The following is a 13,244-nucleotide window of genomic DNA, read 5'->3' as shown; positions in this document are numbered from 1 at the left end:
TTATGGGTTAGACGCGCGCCTGTGAATCTAAAGGTTGCTGGATCGTTCCCCACTGGTGACATTTTACATTTTTACTTTTTTATTTTTTTTAAGCATATATTTTTATCTATGGTGGGAATTGTCAAATTAAAAAAAAGAAACTTAACCTAGCTTTTCTTTTGTTGTAAGTTGTAATGTGATCTGTGGAGGTCTAGGTAATGAGTTTTATAAGCGTTCTTTTTGTGAAAGATATCTTAATGTATTTTTTAGGCCTGATGATGCTCCGATAGGAGCGAAACGCGTGTAGCTTTTAAAAAATTATATGGATTTGATGAGACCGTGACTTTGTGTTTTTACCTTTGTTTTGCCTTAATATGATGTTATGAGAATATCGGTATTTACTTGTGAAAAGATCGGCTTAAACCGCCTATTTTCCATGGTACGGCACAAGTTTCTACTATCTTAACAGTTCACAAACACACTAAAAGGACTCAGCCTTTTTCCTTTTTCAACCAGAAACTAAAGAATAAACACAGTACTTCACACATGCTGAATGTAAACACGAAGCCGTTTGTCAAAATGAGACATTAGCTTTTGCCTGCGGTGTTTTTAATCCAAAATCTAACATCAATAAGTTAAATTAACATTATTATACGTGTTAGCTGTGTATAGCTGAAAATTTCCTCTTTTGAAAATGCGTATAAACAGAGAATCGATGAATTTGTTTGTGAACAAAACACCCCCCCTTGCCAGCATACGTTAAAATACAAATATGCCTAGCCAATGAGAGCGCTTCGGCATCCGCGAGGGCGTGGTATGCGAACCGCCAAATTCAAAGTAGGAAATTTTCAATGTATGTATACTTTTTCTATTCATATTTATATTTAATTAGATTTTTATGATGCGTATATATATTAGATGAAGAAAAGTGCAATATGCATTAAAAACATTTAATAAGAAGATATTTTAGCTATTATTAGTAAATGGATTATTGATTTTTTAAAATATTTACAGCTTGTGATCAATTATTATTTTAAAAATATTTTATAAATACTTGCCAAATTTGGTTTTTATAGCAAATTATCTCTTTTAATGACGAAATTTGTTAATCATTTGGTATAGCGGTACGTGTAAGCGCAATGTATGAATTATTTAATTATTATTGTTAGTTAAATATTAAAAATGGGGTGATACGAAATTGAATTGGTGTGTAGAGCTGATAAATTAATTGGTTAATAGGTGGATGAGTGGATAAATAAAAAAGTTAGAAAATAAAAATAAATGGCAATTAAATTTTGTAACAATATATGGTGAACATTTTAAAGTTCGCATTTTTACATACCTCTGTATCATAATTCTAATATGCACCTTAATAATATAATAATTGTCAATAGTTATTTGAAAGTATAATATTATTTTAAATTGTCCACTACCACTATACATATTCTATACATTATACTTTAGTGGTTGATATAAAGTATATATATATGGTTGGAAAAGCTGGATAAAGGGTAAATATGACTAAAAAGTCAAAGTATAAGAACAGAAAACAAAAAAAAAAACGTAGAAATTATATTTTAACTTTGTTTATTCCAAATAATAAAAAATCTATAAATTTATTTGTTATTTAAATATAATAATTTATGGTATTTTTAATATCAACAACCTCAAAATTAAATGCAAAGAGGCTAAATGTATTAATCTGGTATATAGTATGTAGACTCCCACTTCTTTAGCTTATTTGTCATCTCTGCTGGTCATGTATATACAGCCCAAACCATTCAAACTTCCATACAATAGTAACATGGAAAAAAATTACTGCTCTGTATACATTTTAATTAATAAATATATACTCACAGAGGATCTTCCCCCTCGTTCCATGTCAATTTCAAGTTAATCCAATTAGCTTTTCTGCACCCTAAAAAAATTTAAAAACGTAGCAAACAAAATGTAATAGAAAATGATTAGTTGAATATTAACATACAAAATAAGCTAACATTTTAGTCTTAAAATAAAAGATATAAAAATAGTTATACAGAAACCAACACCTATGACGTCTTAAAATTTGTTTTTACAATTTGAAACCTACACCAAATTAAGCCTTACAAAAACTATACCTAGTTATGTATATGACCTCTTACATAAAATTTGTATTTACAATTTGAAACCTGCACTAAAACCTTACAAAAAATATACTTAGTTATATTATACTGATTATAACACAAAATACCACATCCTATTTTTGTTAACTTCACAGCTATAATACAAACATAAAAAAATAGCTACAATTCAAATATTATCTAGCCATTAAATACACAAAGAAATCTAGCTTATTTTTTATTTGGATAGTACATGTGTTTTTTAATTTTTCTTTTCTTTTCAATGCCCTGAGAATTTTCTTCCTCCACCTCTTTATTTTTAAATTTGTTGATTACAGCCATAAATCTGGCAAATGCATATTTATCTAAACTTCTACCATAGCTACAAATTTCTTGCATCTTAAAATAAGTATAAACGATTTAATAAAAATGTAACTTATATTTTACTCAAACTACTTCTCGAATTTTTCTCTCTCAAATTTTCTTCAAAGTCCATCCAGACTTTCATTTTTGAACTCTCCTGAATAAAATGGTTTACATCCTCCTGATAATTGATTTGGCTAGTTGTGGGTAGATCAACAAACAAAACATTATCCTCTTCCTCTTCACTCACAGTTGGGGAACCTACAACAAACTCGCTCCTCTGCTCAAAAATGGCTACAGCCTACAGCATGTATATGTTTACAAGGTACTGTTTTGACAGAATTTTCTGGACACTCACATCTGTATTTATAAAAACATATTTTACAGATGTTACAGTATCCAGTGCGATATTGCTCATCACATAGTTCATGACAAGACACAACATAGAACTTACCACTTACCGATACACTTTGTACTTTAAATTTTCCAAATTCTAAAAATTCTACCTTACCATTCATTTTTTCGGCTTTGTTATGGGCTTCTATTACAATTTTATGCTGATAGCTATTTGAGTTTGGTCCTGTTGACATGTTCCTTGAATGCGAATGCTTCCCCCAGACTTCTCACTTTGCACGCGCTATTAAATCCTAAAAGTAAACACAACAAAACATACTTATGTATGTTTGATAATGATCACTAAGACTTTGTACAACCTCTGATATCACTCCTGTTGCAATTGTAAAATATGTGTTCTTCCCCATTCTTAAACTTGTTTCGGGTCTGACAAGCATAATCTATTATCTTTCTATCTATCTATTATCTATCTATCTTATTATCTATCTTATTAACTATCTTATTATCTATCTATCCCTATTATCTTGTGCCCTCCAATATGTGAATTCTTCAAAATTCCTAAAATTTAAAATTGATTCTTAAAATTGATATGGTGAATATCAAGCAAATGTTTGTTTAAACAGTTAAAATATGAAAATGTCTGGATATCATTAGTACACATTCGACATTATAATGTGTTTTATTTGTTCCTTCCCAACAAATTCAGGGTGAAACTTTGTCCAATGCCTGTTTCTGGTAGATGTGCTTAAAAATTCCTTATCACAAACTTCACAGATTGCATTTTGTTGACTGCAAAATAAATAATTATTCAAATTAGAACTAAAAAAATTATATGTATCTTACCTTAGTGATGCCATAATTGTCTAACAGACAGCAACAGATAAGTGCAAATATAGGTTTAAGTGGAAGGAAATTATACACTAAGAAACACTGGCAACTTTATTGAAAGGTAATGAAACTTAAACACTAAATTGTTTGTTTTTGAGCCCAAAACCAGCACAGATATGGATTGTATAGATATTGGAGTAAACACTCAACACTATACACTATGAATTTTTACTCAAATAGTCACAAAGTTGATATAATTGTTGATAATTAAATCAATTATTAGGAAGCAAGCAAAGCAAATAAAATCTGCAATATAGGTTAAGTTAAAGAAAACCAATCCCCAATCCATAGAGAAATGAATATTAAATTACTATATTATACAACTATATTAACATACTTTTAATTATTCTCTGCCCCAATCCGTTGATTTTCAATTTCCTTAGCTAATCGGCAACGAAATTTGACGTACGAACTTTCACGAAAGGATCAGCAGTGCTGCTCCACTCTCAATTTCTCTGATTGGCTGGGCATATTTGTATTTTAACGTATGCTCCCCTTGCCCCTGTGTACATGTTGAACTCAAACGAAGTTGTTGTTTACTAATTCTAACCTTTCAATGTTCTAAGAAAAATTCTCATTACTCTTGAACGTCAACGTCAAGGAAGGTTCGGATTTAGCGTTACATGTTTCATTTTTGGTGGGCAACTAGTTTTTAGAATATTTGAAAGGGTGCTAATAGTAGACTGGTATTTAAACATACTACAAGAAGTTATACCCGAGGTTTTAGAAAATGTTCCTTCGGCAAATTTAAACAATATATATATGCAATTCAAGATGGTCCACCAGGACATAATACTAATATTATTCGGTCATTCCTAGCGGATTTCTTTCTACAAAAATGGATAGGAGCCAATGATCTCATAAGGTGGCCAGCAAAATTTCCCGATCTTTCTATTTCGGATTTTTTTCTGGAGCTACTTAAAAATAAAGTTTATATTATGGTGCGGCATAAAAATTCTGAATAACTACAGCAATCAATAATAACAGCTATAGAGAATTTGCGTGCGCATCTTATACATATATATATATATATATATAGATTATGTGAAATTTGTGTAAGCAAAAATGGAAATAATTTTGAACAATTTTTATGAAATATTTGGATATAATTTGAAAAAGGAGAAAAAATTTAATAGTTTATTAAATTCTGCACGAAAAATGTCTTAATAATATTTTTGCTACACCTTGTAGTTTCACTTGCAATTTGTAGCGGGGCTTGTTATGTACTAAACGTAAATCCACCCTCTAACTTTTGACGTCCCAGAGTATCCGTCAACGCCTTCACTATTTCTTTGTACACTTATAGGAGAATATGTTTCTTTAAAATCTAACAATCTCCAATTACCAATTTCTATGATTAAGCACAGGCAGTTATTTGGAAAAATGTACCGGAAAATTCGGCACTCTACTAATGACTGAAAGCAGTATGATTAAAGGGAAGGGGTTATGGTATTTTTATACAAACGGTTATGGATGACATTCGTGAAGCCAGGAACTCAACACCAATCAAGCGAAGCAAAATCAATCAATCGGTCAACATTTACCCCTGCTCTGTTAATATATGAATAGTAATTATAATATCACGGACTTAGTTATTACTTATCTTTTACAACATGAAGAAGATAAGCCTTTCACAACATAAAGAAGTGTTTCTCTGGTTTCAAACAAGAATAACTTTTCGCGAACGGAATTAATGAAACGCTGTTGTAATCACCTGTCCCAGAAAATACGAAGAAAAATAACGTCCAAACCACAGTTTTAAAAGTTCATAAAACGGAGCGGAATCAATATGAATATTCTAACAATAAATCACAGATAAAAACTCCCAGCGAAAAAGTAAAATACCACCGTTTTCCAAGCATGTAACTGGAAACCAAAATACCGTAACGCGGATAATTTTACGATTATTCTGTCAAGATATCCCGCTTACTACCTGCCCTACAAAACATAAAGAAAAATAATGGCCAGGCACCAGTTATTAATCACGGCTGTTGCTTGCCCCACAAAACAAGGAGAAAAATGGGCTCAAGCGATAGTTTCAAAATAAAATAAAACGGAACGGGACGGAACGATATTAATAGCAATTTTACAAGCCGATACGATAGCAATTTTAATACGCGTGCTTGGAAGCGGCCGGCCAACTGTCAACAGGTAGCTCTTACCTAACCCAATTCACACTGTCAACATCAAGACAAAGTTTATAACGTAAATATTAAAAATTTAACGGTATTGAAATACGGAAAAATTACTGGTACTTCGCTCGAAAGATATGGTATAACCCTTCTGCGACGAATGTGTAGGAATCGGAATTCTAGTCGTACTTGAATGGTACCGTCACAGAACACAAAAATATAGAGAAGTGGTGGTTGCATACAAACTGATCAAATTCCTCTGACAAATTAGCTAACGTCCTCTCGCTTGGCAACGGAAAATGTTGTAACTAATTTGACAGTTTGACGTGCCTAATTGGACCAATTAAAATGGTAGAAAGATGTGGCAAAATTAAGGCGGGAAATCAAATTTCATTTAATCTGATAATCTTATTATTTAAATATCTAAAGCAAACGCTAACCTAATATCTAACCTAATCAAAAAAGTTACTTATAGAAAAATAGGCCTTTTTGATTAGGTGTTCAGGTGTAGCATCAGATATTGATCAGAATAAAAATAAAACTCATAGCTTTATTTTACATATCTAAATGAGTTAATTTACTGCAATAATCAACTAACAATAGTGTACTACATATCACCAATTACAAAATGGAAATAAAACAATGTTTTTGTTTAATATATTTATTATTTAATTTTCCTGAAAAAAATTACTTAAAATGATTTAAGTAATATAGAATAATTTGTTAGAAGAGACTTTATATAAATTAGAATTAATCTAAAAATGTTTAAAAGTATTTTGTTAGCACTGAACTACCCTAATTTTAAATAGATTAGAAAAGGTTGTGAAGATTTTTATTCTATTTTCTTATCATACATCTAAAGACATTACCAATAGGTTAATAATATCCCTATTTTACTAACACAAACATAGATTCAATAGAGGATGAATTATCCTTGTTTAATATGTACTTGTTTCTGTTTCCTAAAAAAAATTAAACAGATTTTAAAAACTAATTAAAAAAAATATGCTATCATGCTTTTATGCTTTTATGCTTTCAAATAGCATGTGCCTTTCAATTCAGTTTTTATTAATATGATAGTTCCATATGTTGTTAGTATTATAAGAGACCAACAAATATATACCTACTATGTAAGTGATATATATTTATACTAAGATAAGTTGTTTTCATTTTCAAAGAGTTTATTTTGTTTTGTAGAGATATATTGTTTTTTTGGAAAATACTCTGATGTAAATTTTTTAATTAGTTTTTAAAATCTGTTTAATTTTTTTCGATACTAGACTATATAAAGTAAAAAGAAACTTTAAAAAAAACACAAGTTAAAATAAAAATATTCATTCTGATCCATTCTGGGTGCTCAGCTCTCTTAGTCTCTATACCTATGTCTCTTCTCAGTGAACACAGGAAGTGGTATGATACGAGCAAGAAATAAAATTAAAAAAAGCAGTGCAAACCTTATAAATAAATTTACTAAATGATTCGTGTGAAAAAAAAGAAAAAATAAATGTTTAAATAAATATGTATCAGAGTATAAGGCCATCAGTATCAGTAGTATCAGCATTATTAAAATTTGTTCGACAGAACTGATCGGCACAAATTTTATAGCTCAAAGTTTTAATAAAATTTTCGTTTTATATCACACTCCATGTTTTTCTTGTAATGGGGACTGAAGGAACTTGAAAAAATCTTTTATTACTATGTTTATCAGAACCATTTAAAATATACATACTCTAACATGAAGGATATTTATAGGAAAATTTTAATCAATTTTTTAATTTTGGAAAAGAAAATGAGAGGCCAGATATTTTGTAATATTTATTTATAATAATCAAGTTAAAAATTAAATATTTGAAAAGTGAAACTTCTTCATTGACATCAACTGAATTTGATTTTATTTAAGACTGAAGATTGACGATGCAAAAACATAATAGTAATAAATAAAATCACATTTTCTTACCAGAAATCTGGAATTGCTTGCTGCAAATCAATTAAATCGTGAATTTAAAATAAAACTCAACCCATGCTTCCAGCATTCATTGAAATGGAAAACAAACATATAGAAAAATAGTTCGACAATGACAAATGATGTTTTATCAATCAATGTCAACAACTGTCTGTCAGCCCCTGTCAATTGTGCCAAGCAAGATGGCCGACATACGATTCAGGGCTGGGATTCTAAAATCACGACTCGATCTCGATACGATCACGACTTCGAATTCGATCGCGACCCAGTCGTGACGACAAGGGTGATTCTAAATTTCAATCGTCGGCTAAACTCGTTTTATTCGATTTGATTTAGGTTTCTTGGTAAATATTTGTTATTTTCCCTAATATTTGACAGATGGAAACGTCAATTGTCTTTTCTATTGATAAACACTAAGAATTTTTATTTATTTTGTTAATTTTTTTCACCTTCGTGTTTTTTTTATTTAAATATATGCCTATATTATTTCTTTAAAATAAAAAAAAAAATTCGTTTCAAACCACCACTATCCATTGGAAAATAATAATTCAGTTCATGGAAAATCACAAAAACTTGTGTTCATCCACCTTAGGTTTTAATATGGCAACATAGGTGCAATCAATAGGAGCTATAACACCGGGGAAATTGGATCTCTCTATAAATGTTAATTTATTAATTTCTCTCATCAGGTGATTGTCAATAATTTCGCTAATTGCAAATTTCAAATCTTGTCCAATGCTTCTTTGGTAATAATCTGTGGCATAAAATCTTGACATACTAAAACTGCCCATTCAATGATAACTCTACTTCCTCTGCCTCTATTATTAACAAAAGGTTGTGGAAAATAGGGTCGAATTAAATCTATTAGTTGCTGTGTTTAAGAAAGCTTCTTGATATACTAAATAATTACTAATGAAAACCCGGTATGACTATGGGTAAACAATAAATGAAACAAATACGTTAAAAAAAGGATGCTGTCACATTATGCACGTATTAAAAAAGGAAGAAGCTATATCGTCTGGTGTATACGATATACCCAAGCGTGTCGTCGATAAATCGTTAAAAACTAGGCAATCCGCAAGACACTCACGACTGAAAATTTTATTTAGAATCAGTCATATCGAGTAATCGTGTCGAATCGTGATTTTAGAATCCCAGCCCAGATTTTCACCATACAAGCGTCATGCATGTGGGTACCCAGCCAGGTGAACCTGGCGTTTTTTATACCCACGGCAGGAATTTTTGGATACCGATGACCGACATCCTTGGAATCAATCGTTGGATGAAAAATGCAATTGAGAAAACTTAATGGTAATAGAGTTTTCCATCATGAAAATGGTACGGGCTTACAGGCTATGACTTTATACGGCAAACAAACTTAGTTTCAGTTCTTAAAACCGGGTACTTCTAGGTGAAAACAGGCAGACAAATGTTGGTCACATGTGTACGGGAAAAGCTGCTTTTCGGGAAAACCGAGGGAAACTGAACCATGATTTCTATTATATTTTGCAAAACCAGCTAGTATGCCTCTTCATTTAACAAAGATTTCCAAGGTAGGTAAATTTTAAAACTTGCATAAAAGGATATTTAAACAATGCAACAGCATGAAAGAAAATTCATAAAAATTACTGGAAAACCTGAAGCATAGTGATGAAAGACCTCTCAGCTTTAGGCATTTGTGGTTCTTTACTGTTCTAAGAACAACCAGGACTGAAATTAATGAAGGCCAGGGACTACAACAGTCAACGGAGAACTAGGTATAACCTATAAGAAATCGAACCTTTCTACGATACTATCAAGCTAGAAACCTCTTTAAGTTGGTCTCTTTATGTATGTTTACCATTATAACCCCCTCATAACTTATAGGTAAAGCTTAAAAAGGATCTTTTTGTTATGTAAATTATAAATTTTCGAGGTTAAATGTTAACGGGGCAAAACTATCTAAGTTTTCTTATAACATACTGCCTGGGCTAACCCTTATTACTATAAAATAAAGACAAAATCTTATAACTTCGTTACATATTTAAAGTGAAACACAACTGGTAGGAGGGAAGCTTTTGCTGTCCCTTTTGAAAAACATTGTAAGCTAATATCTCTAGCGACGGGAGTTATCGGTGGCCCGAGTATTAGTTGTCCTTAGTCTATGTCCTTGATAATCGGAAAAAATGCTGTGAAAGTTTATTTTACTAGAATTTATACATTCAAGAGCTTAGACAAAGCCACAAATGCAGTAAGTTCAGGCCAATGGAAAAGCACTGAAAGTGAATTTAACAGAGCTCTTTGATCGGATTTTGTTCTGTTGTAGCGGTAACAACAAAGCCAACATGTTTTTCGTCCGAGCTTGGTTTTGAATTATGGACTGGCCAGTACGGTACTAGAATAAATACCATTGCTAGCATGCTGGGTTTTAATTAGCTTAATCCCTACTTGACTAAGATGTTCAAATTCATAGACTTATTTTAAATATTTTCGATTGTTCAAAAGTGAAGTACAAGTGGCCTCAAAAATGAAATTTTGAATAGGATGTGTAAGCTCACTAAACTACCTCGAACTACTATCCATGCAATAATTAGAGCAAGAGATGTTATTGACCATAAAAAAAATCAGAAATTTAAACTAAATAATAGCGATAAAGAAATCATACGTCGAACTGTATATCAGTTTTATCAGGACAACAAGTACCAACGGTAGAAAGGAAAAAAAGTTACAGTACAGTACAAGTATAACACTTATTATTATTTATTTCAGGTTTCTTGCTACAGTGGAAGAAGTGCATTTCGTTCCGTTGTTCCATTGAACAAAACAGTCATTGGAATACTTTTAAACGAGTGATGCCAGTTCCAGATGAGGTCAAGTGGAATAAAATAGCAACCGAATTTTAGGAAGATGGCAATTTCCCAACTGCATTGGTACCATGGATGGAATGCACGTAAAAATACAAGCCCTAAAATTCTCGGGAAATGTGTACTATAACTTCTTTTCTCTTCTACTCAATATATTCCATTGTCCTTTCGGCTTTAGTTGATCCCTGTTACATTTTTTTTGTGGACGTGCAAAGCTACCAAAAAAATTCAGATGGTGAAATTTTGTCAAATTCCAATATAAGAAAAAACTATGAAAAAAAACTTAATATCCCCCAAAAAAAGTATCTCTTAGGGACAAACAACATCATGAGACCATTTCCTGGAAAGAATTTACCTGGCCAGCCAGAATTTTCAACTACCGATTGAGTAGCGCAAGGAAAATATCTGAATATGTGTTTGGTTTTTTGGTAGAAAAGTTTCGAATGTTCATGAGATCCCTCCAGGGCAATCCAATCCTTGCAGCATGTATCTTGCAGAATTTGATTCAAAATAATGAAGGCTACAATGTGCATGAACTATCTGGTCGTACTGATGATTCTACCTGTGTAAAGAGGTCTCGACTTCAGAACATGGACGCCAAAGGTGGGGAATATCGCAAAGCATTTAATTTGATGGAATAGTTTAAACAATTTTTCAATTGTCAAGAAGGAACTGTGGAGTGGCAAGAACATCGAGCTCTCAAGATTTGATATATTTGAAAATTTTTCTATCGTTCTAATTAATTACCACAATTGTACAGGGTCATTATTATGTTTTCCCACCCCCTTTTTTGAACCGCAATTTTTAGAATAAAAATGGTATGGAAAAAAGTTGTATGGCTTGATGTGTTGTTTTTGCAAAAACTGTAATAAATACAAAAAAAAATCGTAAAGGGAATACTCTGTATTTAAAAAAAATTATTAAATAGAAGGTTTTTTCATCTTTTTTTTAAATATATAGTTTGTTGGTATTTGGTACAGTGGTTTTTATAATGTTGGTTTAAATTTTATGATTTGGTTGTTTTTAACATTTTAAATACGAATATAGAATATTAAATATGTATATTGTTGCAATTGTTTGCAACAATATACATTGCATCGCTAGGAATTCGCTTTAAAATGAAACTAACAGCTAATTCAAACCGAAACGGCGAAAATATGCGATTTGAATTAGTAAAAAAAAATGCATTCTGAATGTATTATTATTATTTATATATGTTTCTCATCCGTTTTTTTAAATTAAAAGTTTTAAAAAATAAACAATTTTAATTAATATATAATTTTAATTTTAAACATGATTGACTTTAACCAGTTTTTAACGTTAAAACACTAATAACAGCTGTCAGTCTGGCATCCAAATCTAAACTTTAAATCAACATATTTCAAAAACCACTGAACCAAATATCAATAAGAACCAGATGAAACGACGAATTGAAAACGGGATGAAAAGAAAACAGAGGGTGAAACAGATTCGAACGGTGCATGATACACGGTGCGTCTTGGCCTTTAGCGGTTGTTACCAGACAAGTTTCATCACAGATGTAAATAGCTCCGCACGTAGTAATAGCTCCGTGTAGTGCGGAGCTATTTACATCTGTGGTTTCATGCGGGGGACATTTTGGTAAATGGGTATTATTATAATTAAAAATAAAATTAGTTGAACGTAAAGAGATAATCAAATATAAAAAAAATGAATAAACTATATTGTTGTTGAACAAATGCCAACAAATCACTTTTATATAAGAACAAAACGAATCGATTACTTGACCACCTAAAAAGAAAGTAGACCTTAAGCTATTGATATATTATTTATAGATCAACCTTCTTTTTTACGGCTTTGCATATAGTGCATTTATCCACTACCTTAATTGATACTTGATTTTGAATACACAACACCAATCGAAACTCAATTAATGCTCTCGTTTCTCCATTTCTACAAATTAACAAATAAATGGTTAATTCTGATTTTTTCCTTTGATATTTTTACTAAATTACGTGCATTCGTTGGTGGCAGATTTAATTTTTCCAGGTCTTCAAGAAGATCAAAAAAGCGGATCCTCCTTGGTTTGACCGACATCCAAAGGGCTAATATTTTAAATCTTTAACAAATAAGTTTAATGAGCGTAGTATAATTACTCTTACTAAATTTGGTATTTTCAATTGATGGCTCCAAGGTAAGTTGCTTATAGGTCTTTGTATAAAAATTACAGTTTGTGGCTCCATATTCACCAAATTGCTGTCTCCATTTTTATTTATTAGTTGCCCTAAGGCAAGGAAGTATGTTATAGAATTGTAATCCGTAAACGATTTGTAATCCGATACGTCTTTATCAATAACTAGCAATTTCATTTCCTTTTATTTACTTTTTTCTCCTGTTCTATGGAAAAAAACCCCATCAAAATCAATTTTTACTTTTTTAATACATTACATTTTTAAAATAACTATGTAGACTAAAAACTATGACAGCTGTCAAATTTTCGATAACGGCATATTTTATTTAACAAAAAAGTAGCACAATAATACGAAAGCCGCAAGGCTCTATCTCCTATAGTAACCGAGATAATCTACAAAAGTGTCCAGATATGGAAACCTTGTACAAATTTTTTCAAAAAATGTTTTAATAC

General features: G+C 31.0%; 1 long non-coding RNA gene across 1 annotated transcript; it reads right to left on the bottom strand.

The window, feature by feature from the left end:
- Positions 1-1,594: 1,594 nt before the first annotated feature.
- Positions 1,595-6,133, bottom strand: LOC126750230 (uncharacterized). Its single transcript, XR_007665649.1, has 3 exons — positions 3,155-6,133; positions 2,148-3,088; positions 1,595-2,064 (listed from the first exon to the last, which is right to left on the bottom strand). It is a non-coding gene; the product is annotated as an uncharacterized LOC126750230 (long non-coding RNA).
- Between the last annotated feature and the right edge of the window lie 7,111 nt (positions 6,134-13,244).

This window comes from Anthonomus grandis, chromosome 2, assembly GCF_022605725.1.
Source record: "Anthonomus grandis grandis chromosome 2, icAntGran1.3, whole genome shotgun sequence".
Classification (NCBI taxonomy): domain Eukaryota; kingdom Metazoa; phylum Arthropoda; class Insecta; order Coleoptera; family Curculionidae; genus Anthonomus; species Anthonomus grandis.
The sequence above is the reverse complement of the archived record's forward strand: the minus strand, read 5'-3'. Positions and strand labels throughout refer to the sequence as shown.